At 33.3% G+C, this 16,055-nt stretch overlaps 1 protein-coding gene across 6 annotated transcripts in view; it reads right to left on the bottom strand.

Annotated features, from left to right (window-relative positions):
* The window catches only part of LOC123528653 (dystroglycan 1-like), a 41,015-nt gene extending 25,506 nt beyond the window's left edge, over window positions 1-15,509 (bottom strand). For 2 of the 6 annotated variants that reach the window (XM_045308537.2, XM_045308542.2), the window contains exon 1: window positions 4,409-4,613. The gene's annotated coding sequence lies outside the window, so the exon portion shown is untranslated. Of the gene's footprint in view, window positions 1-2,442; window positions 2,606-4,408; window positions 4,614-15,423 lie in introns of those variants that run through there. The other 4 variants (XM_045308540.2, XM_045308538.2, XM_045308543.2 and 1 more) reach the window with 4 other exon arrangements.
* Between the last annotated feature and the right edge of the window lie 546 nt (window positions 15,510-16,055).

The following is a 16,055-nucleotide window of genomic DNA, read 5'->3' as shown; positions in this document are numbered from 1 at the left end:
TTTTCATACACAGATCCTCCCAGAACCACATGTGGCAGGTGAGAGCAATAGCTCTATATTTATAGGGATGGCAATGAGTACCGATTTTGGTACTCGAATACTCGCCGATTTTTTTCGTTAAAGGTGTTTTCCGTAACTGTTAGGCGAGAATCGGCTGTATTCAGCATTTTTTTCACTAACAAAGGAAGACAAATCAAAATCATTAGTTGTTTCACCATGACTCCCGTAAGCAGTGATATAATGTTTTCAAAACTATTTTTTGTTGTTGGATACAGTTGTAAATAATTACTTTGTGCTAAAGGAAATTTCGAGAATGTGTCGAAAATTCAGTAAATTTTAATAGCTCATTTAATATCGTAATTATTCTTTATATCGGCGACTAATAAAATGCTAAGCCGAACTACTGGAGAAACTGCGAAATCGGTATAAAATTGGACTGGTTTGCATTTTAAATTATAAAGGATATGTTCTTTATGATGTACCACTAATTTTAACGTTTGCAAACAGGTGTGGTGTGATTTTCTAATGTTCATGATATAAGCGCTACTACTCCCGCATGATAATTTAAACGACAGCATGTTTATATTATTGTTTGATTGTTATGGTTGTCATGCATCGCCAAACTCAAAAAGGTTGTCAATGATAGAAGTTAAGTGCATACTGTAATGTTATACAAAAATATTTTCTGTATTGAAACGTTTTAATGAAGAAAAATCATAATTATCAAACATGTTATCGTTTTTGTTATCATGTGGCATTTATACTGCAATAAGTGGCATAATTACAATTTACAGCAAACATGTGTTACCTGTCAGGGGTCATTATTGACCATTGTGCATCAATTCAAACCTTCCTGTTTGTATAATCTGGGTAGTTAATCGAAAAGATGACAGGTAGATACTTTGATGTCATTTAAACCGCGTTAAATTTGACATGTTTTTAGCCTTTTGTTCTTTAATTATTTTTTTTTAAACTTCGAGTACTCGATTACTAAATTTTGTAATTGATACTTGGAACACCGAGGGAGTACTCAAAAATCAAGCACAAGTCTTTTTGTAATTTGGCTGGTTTTTCAAATCTATACTGAGAGCGTCCATAATCCCTACTTACAATATTTTCTTAATGAATTAGAAAAAATCTTAAACACTTGGGTCTCATTTTAAAATACTGTAAACAATCACCCAAGGAACATTATTTCAATGTTTCGCCAGTGGTTTCTGACAAGATTTTTAAAGTTTTATATCAATATACATTCATGACAGGGAACAATATTGGTAAACTACGAAGGAATATGTATGTGAAATGTCAAAGACATCATTTTAATCTTTCTGTTTTACATCTGGAGAAATGCAACAGAGCAGAACCTTTAAAACACGTTTGGACAAGGTTCATCATGGAAAGGAATTAATATAAGCATTTATTTGCTTGTTTTTTTATCCAACATTTCATAAAATTAATGTAGTTTGCACAAAAACTATGTTTAAATATTTGATTGAATGAAATAAAATATGTTTAAACTAAAGTTTCATCAACTTCAAACCCAATTGATTCAGAGATGACAGTTGAAGAAACTATTGACAGATGGATTACCTATGAAAAAAAAATAGTGACTGGCCACAATAGCTCAACTTGAGTACTTTGTGCTGTAATGAGTTATTTTTTTTTTGTTTTTGTCGGGTTTAACATTGCACCGACTCAATTATAGATCATATGGTGACTTTCCAGCTTTAATGGTGGAGGAAGACCCCAGGTGCCCCTCCATGCATTATTTCATCATGGGCACCTGAGTAGAACCATCAACCTTCTGTAAACTAGCTGGATGGCTTCCTCACATGAAGAATGCAACACCCCGGTTGAGACTCGAACCCACATTGGTGAGGGGCAAGTGATTCTAAGACAGTGACCTTAACCACTCAGCCATGGAGGCCCCTGATGAGCTATTTAAAACCAAGTTACTAACATATTTTAAAACCTTTTGTTCAGAAATTTCTGCTGTATGCAAGAGGAAATTCAGAAATTTCTACTGTATGCAAGAGGAAATTTAAACATGTGTTATTACCAAATTTAACACATCTGAATATTGCAAAGGCCCTCCTTAAAACCATTTAACTTAAAAGCTTTGTAACATTATGCAATGTTCATTAATTACAATAATGGTAGAGAATAAAAGGAATTAATACTCATTTCTCTTCAAAGAACATGTAAATCAAGAGGTCTCTCAAGTACACCACTTAACAAATGTTTCAAACATACACTGCTAACATGCAAGCCTGTCATTAAATCCTGTATTGTTTTCTTAATCTTACAGGTCATACACTCACAAGACTATATGCCAGAGGACTAAAACTGAGATACATATCAAAGCATTTTGTGGTTCAATATATTTTAGTTACATAGCAAGCAACAGTTAGTTAACCTAACCAGTGTTCCTGGATTGTGCACCTGTATAATCTTGTCCAGTATCAAACTTCAAGATGGCATACAATTATTCTGAATTTGAGGGAGTTTCATGAAGACTGCACAAAAATTGAGGTCCTCTAAATGTGGTCCTCTAATTGTTGTCCCTAACACTATTTTGGTTGAGCCTTTGTCTTCATATCTCCTACTGAAATAAAGATGGTTGTTTTACAATATCAGTGTTACAGTAGCCAGTTTGATGCTGTATGTGGTTCTAGTTGTAATATGGTTAAGTGTTACCAGATGCTATGTCCATTTTCCAAGTATGATGCATGGGTTTTACATGCTATGTCAGTTTTCCCAGTTTGATGCATGGGTTTTACATGCTATGTCAGTTTTCCCAGTTTGATGCATGGGTTTTACATACTATGTCAGTTTTCCCAGTTTGATGCATTGGTTTTACATGCTATGTCAGTTTTCCAAGTTTGATGCATTGGTTTTACATGCTATGTCAGTTTTCCAAGTTTGATGCAGGGGTTTTCCATACTATGTCAGTTTTCCAAGTTTGATGCATGGGTTTTACAAAGTTATGTCAGTTTTCAAATTTTGAAGCATGGGTTTTACATGGCACAAGACATTGTATGTTTGAAATGCTTCAGGTATAAGTGTTCCAGGCTTTAAGCATGGAATTAGATGTCACATCAGTTTTTCCAGTTTCATACACGGGTTTTACAAGCTATGCATGTTTCACATACATATTTACATGGTGATGTTCTTAAAATGATTTTTATCTCATTCAAGAACCATGATTCAACTTCTGTTGAGGAAATTTAACCATTTTTTACATATATTTAAATTTGGTATCATATTTTTATGATAATTACTCGAGGAAAGTGACCTATAATATGTTTAAACAGAATGAAATATAACAATTCTTAATAAATCAAGGGTTAAAACTGTTATTAAAGCAAATTTTAAAAAAATGCCCATTTTTTCAACTTGTATTTGATCTATAATAATAGCCATATCTGTGACAGTTTCTTGAGGTTTAAAAAGAAATATATTTATTTTGGGTATTGAAACCTGACCCTACCTAGCTTACACCTCCTACTCTAAGCAAAGTTTTTTTTCCAGTTTTGCTGCAAAATTTTCAAAGTTATCAGAAAGGGAGTTTAAAGATGCACACTTAATTTGTCAATAAAATCTCAAGTTTTTTTTATCCATTTAGTTATAACACTAACAAATTTAGTTTTTGACCTATATAACAATGACATTTCTGATCTTCTATAAAAAAAATTAGATTAAAAGACTACTTTCTCTACCTAATAATTCAGACTTCTGGAATACTGGGAAAAATGGCAGGATATTTGGTCCGGCAATGTCTAAAAGTCTGCCAGACTGAAAAACAATCCACCGGACTGAAAATGAAGTTGTAGGGCAGAACCAAAAAAAGCCTCTGTAAACTACAAGTTTAACATGCTAGGCACGAATCATTGCCGTTTATCATTTATGTTAAGATCGACCCTCTTCATTTCGTACTCGTCTTTGTTTTTTGTATGTTCGGCAGGTGTGTATTTTCATTAATTTCTAGATTCTACACCATTTTAATGACACAAATTTGTCTGAGATGTTGCGGTTCTCGGGATACGATAAATGCCGGTCATTCGGACCGCATCCTGGTTAAAAACCTGGGACTGTGTCAAAATTTTGCAGTCATGTCCGTTGGACCGGCGACTTTCGGAAGTCTGCTAATTTTGGAGGCAATATCTTTACAGGCATATGAGTTTAAAAAGGTGCAACAATTTTAAATGGAAAATTTGCTTACATTGTATATGTCGTTAAACAGCCATAATCAAAATTAACCAAGGTACATGACTCTGTTATGGGTGAATATATCTATAAAGCTGTTAAAGGAAAGGGGCACACTGTTATTAAAAATATCAAAATATCCAAATAATAATATGTAAAAGCGGGAGCTAAAATTTTATTAAACAACAAGCAGCAAACCAACCTTTCTATCTTGATCCTTAGTAAATACTATAATTCGTATATAACACCATATATTTCTATATAAATATATTCCAATGTGGTACAATTAACTAAATGAGTTCCAGGAAATGTGTAACTGGCAGAAACTATAATGTGCTGCTATTGAAACCACTTCTGTGTAGACTGGAGGAATAGCTGGCTATCAAACTAAAAGTTTATCTAAGAATAATCTAGCAGCATCTTATCCAAACTTCCTCACTATAAAAAAAATGAGTCAACCTCATAAATTGATGGGAAAACATAAACAGATTATGGATTCCCACAGGGATAATGATAATTCTCCAAGAAAACAGCAAAGATCTTTACTACGGTAAATTAAAATATACACAGGAAAATGTGAACAGTCTTCGAAGCAAAATAGGTTGTTTGAAGACATAATTTTCTGCAAAATGGTTCTTAGAACTGCAATAAAGAACAAAAGAAACAAATTCAGTAAAAGGTATCTCCCATGAAACTGGTTCTGGGTGAACCATCATTTCAGACTTAACATGTAAGAATTCTGTATACGGTGCTAAATTTTATTCGATTAAAATAAATTATTCCATTTCGCAACGGAATTGCAAACAGAGCCAAACCTAATGCGTAAATGTCAAAACAGCCTGAACTTGCAAAAAAAGTTACCAAAAGTTACCATGAATTAATATTTTTTCCAGTTAAATTTGAGAAAATAATGCATTTACCATTATGGGCCCAAGTTACAGAAGGGAAAAAGCCAGCCCAAGTCATGACTGAAGACATTTTGATCAACTGCCGTTTAAACGGTATCGTTTTGTGTTTGAAAGATTGTGTAAACATTCACAAAAATCTGTAAACGTGGAAGCCAGGTGCGCAATTTCACATGCCATAACAATTCCCTAAAGTTTAGTGACTCAATGACATACCTTTACATATAAAACTGTGCACAACAGCGCATGCATCCAAGACAATTCACGAAACAGTTCAATTATGACACCACCAAATATCTTAGTCAATAAAATTTATGAATGATCATCAACACAAATAACCAATCACAACTGTAATTGTTAAAAATCATATCAGTAAAAAAAATATATATATTTTTAAAACTCAATTAGAAGTAATTTTACACAATACAATCATCGCAAAGATACAAAAGAATTAAGTGTTGTCTTCTCCCACAGTGTTTTAAACAGCAGGTTGCAAAGATGTTATCATTAATACCAATTAACTTTATAATATGCACCGCAGTTGGCCGCAAATCTGGCCGCAGAATAGGAATGTCCGATTTGACAATTTCGTGTTGTGTTGAAAAAGTGAATGGATGTAAATTTCACTTTCAAAGTGTGGACAGATCTTCGGTACTCTCAGTAGACCATTACAACGGACACGGACTTGTAAATGTAAATGTAGACGTACTATGTACTTTGGTTAAAATCCGGGGGATTTCTCAAAACATAAAATTCGAAACTAGTCAGCTTCAGTAAACAGCGGCGTCGCAAATAAAGTCACAAATTGGGTCTTTTTATAAGCATGTTATATACCATATTTGGTGGATAATATGTCATTCCAAGCCGAAGTTGTTGGCCGAAAACTGTTTTTCATCTATTTTTATTTACCATGTAGTTGAAATTACCTCGAGCGGCCCAAAATATAATCCAAGCATTTCTGTCCCAGTAAGCTTCGTGGTAATATTTCAATCTTATTGCGGGTTATTGAACTGATTTTTCACACCATGATTATATTATACTGTGTTCAAGTCAACTTAATTGAATAAACTTCTTGATTGAATAAACTTCTATTCTGTTCTATTTTAAATATTGGCGACATTGACATTGACTTAGGGCAAGGTTTCACTCTAATATAAATTCATTGAGAGAGACACATTTTAAAAAAAAATGTTTTTATAAATAGTGATATTGCCATTAACTCTAGCGCCCCAAACACAATCCCAAGCTAGGTCTCTAAATAAATTTGCTATATACTACTTATCGTGAAAATTTGCCAATCTGAAAAGTTGTTGAACTACCTTATTCCAAGCATGTAATAACCAGGCATTTTCTATAACGGAACTATTTCTGAATTATTGTACGACATGCATTTACTGGGATAAACATAGTTTCATTTAAGTGCATTTTAAGATGTAATTATATAAAAATGGCTTAAATTATTGGACTGCAAGAAAAAGGATAAAATGAAAATTAAGATATTGGTACCATTTTATAACTATGACTTTATCACTAATAACGTCACAAGATTTTATAAAAAATGCATAGTCCATAGTGCAAATATAGTACTGTTTTCCTATAAACTAAACAGATTAAAGCCATGAAGACATAACTGACTGAGGTTCATGACTGGTTTGCTAAAACGTTATGATTTATAATGAATATTTTGTTAATTATAAGAACGAGGAAGAAACACTTGCCTTATTTCTTTAAAGATAAAATGCTCGTCACGAGCCTCGCCTTTTATTATGTTAATTAAATAGTTGAATAAATTCAGTAAAAAAACTAACTTATGTAAGATCATCTATATATTTCACCAACATCTGTAAAATTCAAGTATTAAGACCGTCGACATTTTCCTTTCAGATAATTCACTCATATGAACGTTTATTAAAATTATGTAATTCTGTATTATGTTGAAAGAATATACAGAATTTGAAATTTCCACCGTTTCATTGAAATCAATGATAAATAGAATGAAAAGTTGGTTGCTTCAATGAATTCTTAAAAGTTTGTGATTTTGAGCAGTGTAGTTTATAAAACTTCTAGAGTGTATGTTTTATTAAATGGTAATGCATGAAACATCGCTTTCAGTCTTTGTGAACATCGCCATAGCTAGCAAACTACGGGGACCCACGCATATATTTTCTAATTAATGTTGATCTGAAAGCGACACATGATAAGTAGAGTACATTAGCAATTTTGAAGTTACGTTCAAAATGTTGAATTATATTTTACTCGTCCATAATACTTCAAACCGCCGACCTGTGTAGATCTAATTATTTTACGAATCTGTAGGGACTATACTCTCGTCTCTTATTAATATTCAATAAAGAAATTGTCAATATAGATCTAGTTATGATATCCCCATTTTTCAAAGTGATGTTGTTAAAAGAACAATAAAATGCACAGAAACTCATTTTAGTAAGATATCTAGCTTCCTCTGACAAGATGTCAGTTCTTCGAAAAATACTCAGCATTCGCAAGCGGTATACTTTACAAATTTTGTTATGTGATAGATGTAGCTCTTTCTTCCACATGCCCATGTAAATAATGGAAAGTTTATCCATTATGGATATTTTTTTTTTTTTGATTATATAGCAAAAAAACACGGTTTTTTAGCGTTATACAGTATTTCGCATATAAATGACGTCATCAGTGACGCCACAACTAGAAACGCTAATAACGTTATTTTCAAATACTTGCTTGTAGATGTATAAGCATTATTTATCTATCAAAATACTTAATTACAGAAAACCATACCTAGCCCTTTGAGAGAAATTTACATTCTTAATTCTAATATGCACATTTTAATAGAAAAAAAATGAAAAATGTGAAATAGCTTCCTTTTGAACTTCGCCCTTAATTTATCTTCAATAACAACTTAAACAGGTAAAAGTTTAGAGATGACCCCTCAAATTTGACTGAAGTACAGAGTACATGTACATTTACATTTCCATGTCCGTGTCCGTGATAAAGGTCTAGTAAGACAGTATGTTCAATGGATATGTAAAATAGGTTTTTTTTGTACGTTGTTAGTATTGTAATAGGAGCGGAAAAATGTGCAGCCCGATACAGGACTCGAACCTGTGACCTTCTGCTTGCAAGTCAGATGCTCTACCAACTGAGCTAATTGGACAATCAATATCATAGACTAATTATATACACACTGCTACATTCCTCTCTCTTTTTTTTCAAAGACAAACTCAGATTCTTTTGACTAACCCAGCCATTGCCTCACTCTAGCTCTAGGATTCCAAGACTGGTCACCACACTCACTTCACCAATGTAATACGAGTGGAAAAATGTGCAGTCCAATACAGGACTCAAACCTGCGACCTTCTGCTTGCAAGTCAGATGCTCTACCAACTGAGCTAATCAGACAATCGATATCATAGACTAATTATATACATTATATAATTATGCCGTGTTACCATATATTCGTGCCCCTTAGTGGTTAATTACATGTTACTCCTATATGAAATAGACGTAAACTTAACAGTTTTCTGTTTTCTGCAACAACCACTATCTTTGTTTGAACAACAAGAGGGTCATGATGACCCTGGATCGCTCACCTGAGTAATATGAGCTACATGTTTCAAAGATCAAACTGATGATAAAATATTAAGAAAGTCAGAAGGTCACATTCATGGTCAATGAAATTCAGTTTTATGATTGGTGTGCAAAATTGTGTACGTCATCAAAATTTCAAGGCTGTATCTTAAAAAAACAAGAAAGTAGGTCAAGTTCACAGTCAAGTGACATCATATTACTTGGGGTCATCAGGTAATTATAATTAAACAGTCTTGGAAATAGGATCAAATGATTTTTTAAGTATTATTTCCTAGGGCTGTGGATCGTCAGGCAAGTGGCGATCCGATCTGATCCGCGAGTCGGGGCTGACGATTCACAGATCGAACCACGGATCACCAACAACAACTTAAAATGATACAAAAATGCAAGTCTGTTATATAAGTACCGTTTTCTTTATGGAATCTAAACTTTTCAGTTCTCATAGTGCTCAGTTTAACAGTTTTGACTTATGTTTAATGTTTTGCTCATTAATTAAAGTCAGGTTTCATGGGTGGACTTCTGTAATGTCCAGCCATTTTTGCAGATAAACGATATGACATCGGTCATTAATATCACAATATTTAGTAACAGTTTCGCATTTTTTGATAAGAAAATTTTATTTGTTGGAAAGAAATTTCATATTTAACTCTAAATTTATTGAATTTAATTACTTAAATGATAAATGGTTATTCACTGTCTTGACAGATTTCATATTAATTTTAGTTTGAATATAAGACCGATGCTAACTCTACCGAAGACATTTGTTTACATCCGCTTTAGAATCAGACAACGCGTATAATCATCTTAGATGTGCAAGAAAATTCATTGAAGACGTTTAATGTGGCTTTAATTTAGTTTTATTGATAGAATTTTACATACTGCATTAATGAAAAAGATTGCGATCCAACGATCTTGACAATGACGAAAATCAGTACTCGAACTTTTGGTTGAATTCGTGGATATCCGAGTACTCGGATACTCGTTATAGCCCTATTATTTCCTTTATAACTCACATAGTAACTAAGTGACCCCAGGGCGGGGCCTCTTTTAATCCCAGCGGCATAATTTGAACAATTTTGGTAGAGGACTACTAGACAATGCATCATACCAAATATAAAAAGCATAGGTCGTATGAATTCAGACAAGAAGATTTTTAAAGTTTTTTCCTATATAAGTCTATATAAAACTTGGGATCCCCAGGACAGGGCCTCTTTTCACCCCAGGGGTACAATTTGAAAAATTTTGGTAGAGGACCACTAGATGATGCTACATACCAAATATCAAAGCCCTAGGCCATGTGGTTTTGTACAAGAAGATTTTCAAAGTTTTCCCTATATAAGTCTATATAAACCATGTAACCCCTGGGGCAGAGCCATAATTGACCCTAGGGGGATAATTTGAACAATTTTGGGAGAGGACCACTAGATGATGCTACACACCAGATATCAAAGCCCTAGGCACTGTGGTTTTGGACAAGAAGATTTTTAAAGTTTTTCCTTTTGGTTGCAATGGCAACCAGAGTTCTGCATGGAATTCAATTCTTTGAACAATTTTGAAAGGGGACCACCCAAGGATCATTCCTGTGAAGTTTAGTGTAATTCTGCCCAGTGGTTTTCAAGAGGAAGATTTTTGTTAGAAAATGTTGACGGACGCACGACGGACATTGAGCGGTCACAATAGCTCACCCTGAGCCTTTGGCTCAGATGAGCTAACAAAAAACTGAAAGAATCCAAAATGTTTCTAAAAATAAAGACATCTGTATTAGCCAGCCTTGACAGTCTGGATTGCTGAAACGCTTAATTATTATCATCATTACTTTTTTGAGGATTTATTTTACAATTTTGATATTTTGATGTAGTTTGACATTACTGCTGGTCATAGTTTGGGTATAGGAACTCTGCCTCATAATTTAATGACAGAAATCTCAAAGCATATAAGAATTTACTTTAAACAGACTTCAATCCATAACTGGATTTTAATTGGCATTTTGTATGATAATGCGTAGCGCAACTTTTAAGTAAGTATACAATACAGGTAATTTTCCATGATCAGTATCACGTGACTTGAGTGTGTCAAGCGTCCATGTTGTTAGAATGCAGAAGATTGTAAACTATGCAAATTTAAGGATTTATGGGCCGTTTTAGACAGAATTAAACACATTAAAGGCCTGAGGTGTCGTAATAGTACTATTTTTACCTGATATTTTTAGTCACTTCCACCATGAACTTGTAAAACCTTCTGCAAGATATTTTGCGGAAGGCTCTACCGGGAAATCTATAACTTCGATAAAACGTCGGACTATATGAAATGTCAAGATCGTAATATATTAAACAGGTCCCAGAAAATTCACAAATTAGCTATATAGCTAAATCTAGCTATATATAGCTAGAAGTAGCTATAAAACCAATACCAATAATGCAAAATATGTGAAAACAAGATGCAAAATGGTCATAATTACGTCCAAAAGGTTTATAAGACAATAACACAAATCCAAGATTTTTGTAGTCACATTTTCAATAACTGTGGCAGTATTTTGTGATAAATCATCACTGAATTTTTCACTTGTGATAATTATGGTAGTATAAGACAAATTTATAAATGACTAATCACAGAAATTCGCAACATGTATTGAAACTGAAACTGCATAGATCTCCATTCTTTGTGATTGTCTTCTGTCTCATAAACCATTGCCAGCTTTCATAGCCAATTTTACATTGTAGCCTCCCTTGATTATCTGGCAATTCATGCATATCTGGATTGTTTCCCTTAGACAAGACCAAACTACCTGGTGAAAATCGATATTCGATCAGACAAGGGTCATCGTTTATTGTAAAGTCAGTCTACCTTACAATTGTATCATTTAGTGAGAAGGGGAAACAGTTTATTTTAGTTAAAATGAAAGTAATATGTGATAACTTTAAAAGTTATTCCTATTTTGGCATTTTTATGAAAAGGAAAAAATATTTGTTGAGCAAACATAATAAAATGATAAAAAATAAAACTTATTTAGGAATAAATTACAAATTTCATTTTGTTTTGAGGGAAAAAGCGATCTTTTTTTTTTTAAGTTCTGTCTGGAGAAGTGCACAAATTTGAATTTGATATTTTAGAAAAATGTGTTACTCACTCATCTAAAAGTTTTGTTTTAAAATAATGCTTGCAGAATATTATAAAATACATTTGTCTACGATTGAAAACCGAATACCGATATGCATTTCAGTGTTATAAAGTAAAGCATGAAAAAAGTACACTTTAGGCTTCTTACTATATTTGAAATCGAAAATTCAGTATAGACAGAACACAACCATTTGATTTTATCCGCTAATATTATATTCCAATATTGGTGATTGTATCACACTGTATATGAGAAAATCATTTTCCCATTCTTTTTGTAAGAGTTATATATTATATAAATATAATGGAAGGATCACCTTCATCAGTATGACCTTTTTCATTCTAATCATAATATTATAAGATATTGTATGTCAATGAGTTTTCAAAATTTCACTATACCGAGTTTTATTTTCATTATTCTTTACATTACTGCTATATCTTTCATTATTTTTATCTTTAATATTATATAATAATAATCATATTTATTAATCAGATAATAATTACTATCTACATAATAATAAAACAATAGTTATAAAAACAGTATTATTTTTATTATTATTATTATTATTATTATTCACCAAAGGAAAATTAATTTCATTCTACTTCACTGCACACATCTTCATGGTCTAGGTGGGTCCCCTGCTGTGCTATTTGCTCTCTAATCAGTCAATGTTACATAATCGCTGATAAGCAACAGATAAGATGGGAGTTGTTTATTGGATTGGGGGTGGGGCACTTACATTGTATGTAGTAGTGGATCTAGGCCTTTAAATCTTGAAATTGTAATACATTACTATATGCTCATTGCTATATATATATTAATAGATAAAATATATCTTTCGAAAATAGGTAACTTGATAAAAATAACACTAACAGCAGATAATACCCTATTTAAATTAAATTAAAGTATGGTTATTGAATACGCTGAACCAGGGCTTCGGAAATTTGCCGGTTTGTCGGTTTTGGACCGATTTTTGACTTTTCAGACCGATTCGTTAAGTGAAAATACGAAAAAAATCGGTCCCGTAAAAATGGAGAAAAGTATAAATTTCGGTCTGATATCTCAATACACGATCACCTGCCAAGTAGGAAATTGTTGGTCGCACCTTCAGATAATCAATAAACGTGTCAATCGGTCTGATTGTCACTTTGATAATCGGTCCGTAATTAGCGTGTGACGCAATCAGTGCTCGCGCGGCACATCCTTTAATGTTTGCAGACAGCCGACTGCAGTGTATTAAACATTTTTGACTGGTTTCCTAACGTTTCTGACTGGATCCAAATCATTTCGACGGGGATCCACTTCTTTTATTTAGAATCCGACGGATGGTTTATTTCAAAAGGCTATGTTTGATCACGGTAACAAACAAATGGTCGCTGCATTTAATCAAAGAGCTATAATTGTACATTATAGGTCTTTGATTTAATGAGACATAACACTGAAAACCGATAAAAATAATTTTTATAATTACTTGATTTGAAAAAATTACATGATTCATTTGTTGGGGCTCCAGTTGAAACAAATGCAGAAAATCGTCTTTGCAACCCGACTGTACAAAAAAGAAAAAAATGGACGGGCAACCATGAATGATAAAGAAAACCGAGTGGCACTGTTTATCAAATCGGTCTTTTAAAAAACGTTTCAAAATGAAATTTTGTTTACATCAGAAGAGAACATATAACTTTATAAAATGTAGTTGCTTATTGAAGTACAACGTAAGTGAAATGAAATATCCGTGGCCAACCCGCGTGACGTTTTGGTACTATACATGCGGGAAATTCGATCTCAGCGTTCAAATAACGTACACATTCGGTCCGCAGTGAGTATTCTTTAAATACTGAGGCTGTTTAGCAGAGAATATGTGTCGTGTAACTCACTTTGACGCATTGTATTTTATAGAATTCCGTCAAAGAATGAGGAAACATCACAAAGTATCTGCCGTGTATACGGTATCGAAGTCACGTGCGTTGGCTTTTAGACTAGTTACGCACACGGTGTCAATGCCTCGTATTATCTCGGAAAAACATCGAAATTTAAACAAAGTAACGATCACACATAACACCGAATAACTGTCTTCATTGTATGGTAACGCGCGGTGACTGGTAACTCAGTTTTAATGCATGACATGCTTATTTCTTTACCCTATCACGTTTTACAAAATATGTAATATTGGGAATGCGGTGGGTGGGGTAGCGCCGATGTCAGGATTTTCGTTTCGGACCGATTGAGTTATCAAAATTTCCGGAGCCCTGCGCTGAACCGAAGGTCACATTATAAAGACCCCACCGGATATAACTATACACTTGACAATAGAGATTAGCAATTTACCCTATTAAGGTCTATAACGCTTACACATGATTAGGTGTGAAATTATTCTTAATTGTATATTGGTACTGTCCTACATTTTAATTAATTTTATTGAATTTTGTAGAATTCAGGAAGAGTTGCACATGTCAGAAAGAATTACAATTATGACTAAATTTGTGAAACCACTGTTCCTCTCGAATTTCAGGGATATTCCTTGCACCCAAGTCTCAAAAAAAACTTGTGGCTTAATCACTAAAACGATCTATCCATGATTCCAAATTTGTCAGTTCGAAGCCCGACCAAAGAAGATTCTGTGGTTTCCCGCAAATCGTAAGAGACACTGGTTGAAACTAAGCTTATGTGCCGTGTCCTCAAAACATATTTCCCGTAATTATTTAATACAATGTATAAATAGATCCTACAAGCAAATTTTTATCAAGTGACTAAAATTATAGACCATAAAGAGAAAACGTTATTTTATGATAAACTGACAAGTCGTCATTATTTGCCAGCATTTTAACGATTCTGTTTCCTCCATTGTGTTCTAATCATATTGTATTAGCCCTTTCTTTCAATTTGTCACAATTTTCCAAATGCATGAGAAGTTTCTTTTGTTAACAAATCGGTATTTGATTGCATCCGTACTTCTCCCATTAATGATTAGAAGTAGCAAAAAAAAAAAGACATTAAATAATTCATATAAAAATATATTAAAGTTGTAGATGAAAAAAAAAAAAAAACCAGATTAATAACATACTGTCATCAACCATCAGTATACTATTGATCAGGAAAGCATTAAGATCATGATGAATTTTATTTTTAAAAGGACCATTAAAATCTTCATACTTTGTAGTTTTGCACTTATGTGGATAAATTTTGTACTAAAATTATAAAAGTACAAAATTTCTATTTGAAAAATAGTTATTTATAAAAAAATGGCTCTTTTTCTTCTGTTTTCTATTGTGGGAAGACGGAGTGGAAGTATCAGTTTTATAACGAGAAGGGAAGCATTAAGATGCTACGGTTTTTCTGAGCATTGATAGCATATGGGAGATTTTTTAAACATATTGAAATGGTAACAAGTTGTTGTATGATCGAGACATGTGCTCAGTTTGATTTAAAAAGCAAAAATATATAGGTTGAAGGTTGGCAGGGGCGGATTGGGAGGGGGGACAGGTTCTGACCCCCAAGTGTCTGTGCCTTAGATCTAGATATTAAAACTTACGAGCCAGTTTTTTTACTGTCCTAAAAGACTTACCACGTTGTGCCCCTATAAAAATAGTAGATTAAAGGCTATACCTTGAATAATCTCAGGGAAAAGCTTCTTAAACGTAGAGCTACCAAATTATCGGGAAAGCTGCCTCCGTATCCGGCGTTCGTAAAAATAAGATAAATGTGAAAATAAATATTAGGTGTGATGCTACCAATATTTGTTTGTTAGGTATGACACCATCAATCCAATTGTTATTGGCTGATATTTTCAGTTTCTTATCATCCTCATCCTAGTGTTATGTTCGTTAAACCTTTTTTCATCAGTATAAGAAGAAGCAGTTTCTTTTTTGTTCGTTTTTGGTTTAACGCCGTTTTTTCGACAGTATTACAGTTTACATATGTACAAGGGTCCTGCAAAAAGTTCTGTCATTGGGTTCGGGTTTCTTGAGTGCAACGTTTTATCAATTTTTATTATTACAAACCTTTAAAGTATTCTCCCTTTATCGAAACACATTTTTGTAACCTTTTTACCCAACCGCGAGAAGCAGATGAACAATCATCTTTTGGTACCTATTGGACACACTTAAATGGCGCTGCCAAGGTATTTTCTGGACTTATATTTCTTTCCAAGGAGCATTCAAGTTCTTAAGCATTGGAAATAAAAAAAAAGTCTCAGAGACTCAGGTCAGGTGAATAAGGCGAATGGTTTACAACCTCCA

This window comes from Mercenaria mercenaria, chromosome 13 (genome assembly GCF_021730395.1).
Source record: "Mercenaria mercenaria strain notata chromosome 13, MADL_Memer_1, whole genome shotgun sequence".
NCBI classification, from domain to species: Eukaryota; Metazoa; Mollusca; class Bivalvia; order Venerida; family Veneridae; genus Mercenaria; species Mercenaria mercenaria.
The sequence above is the reverse complement of the archived record's forward strand: the minus strand, read 5'-3'. Positions and strand labels throughout refer to the sequence as shown.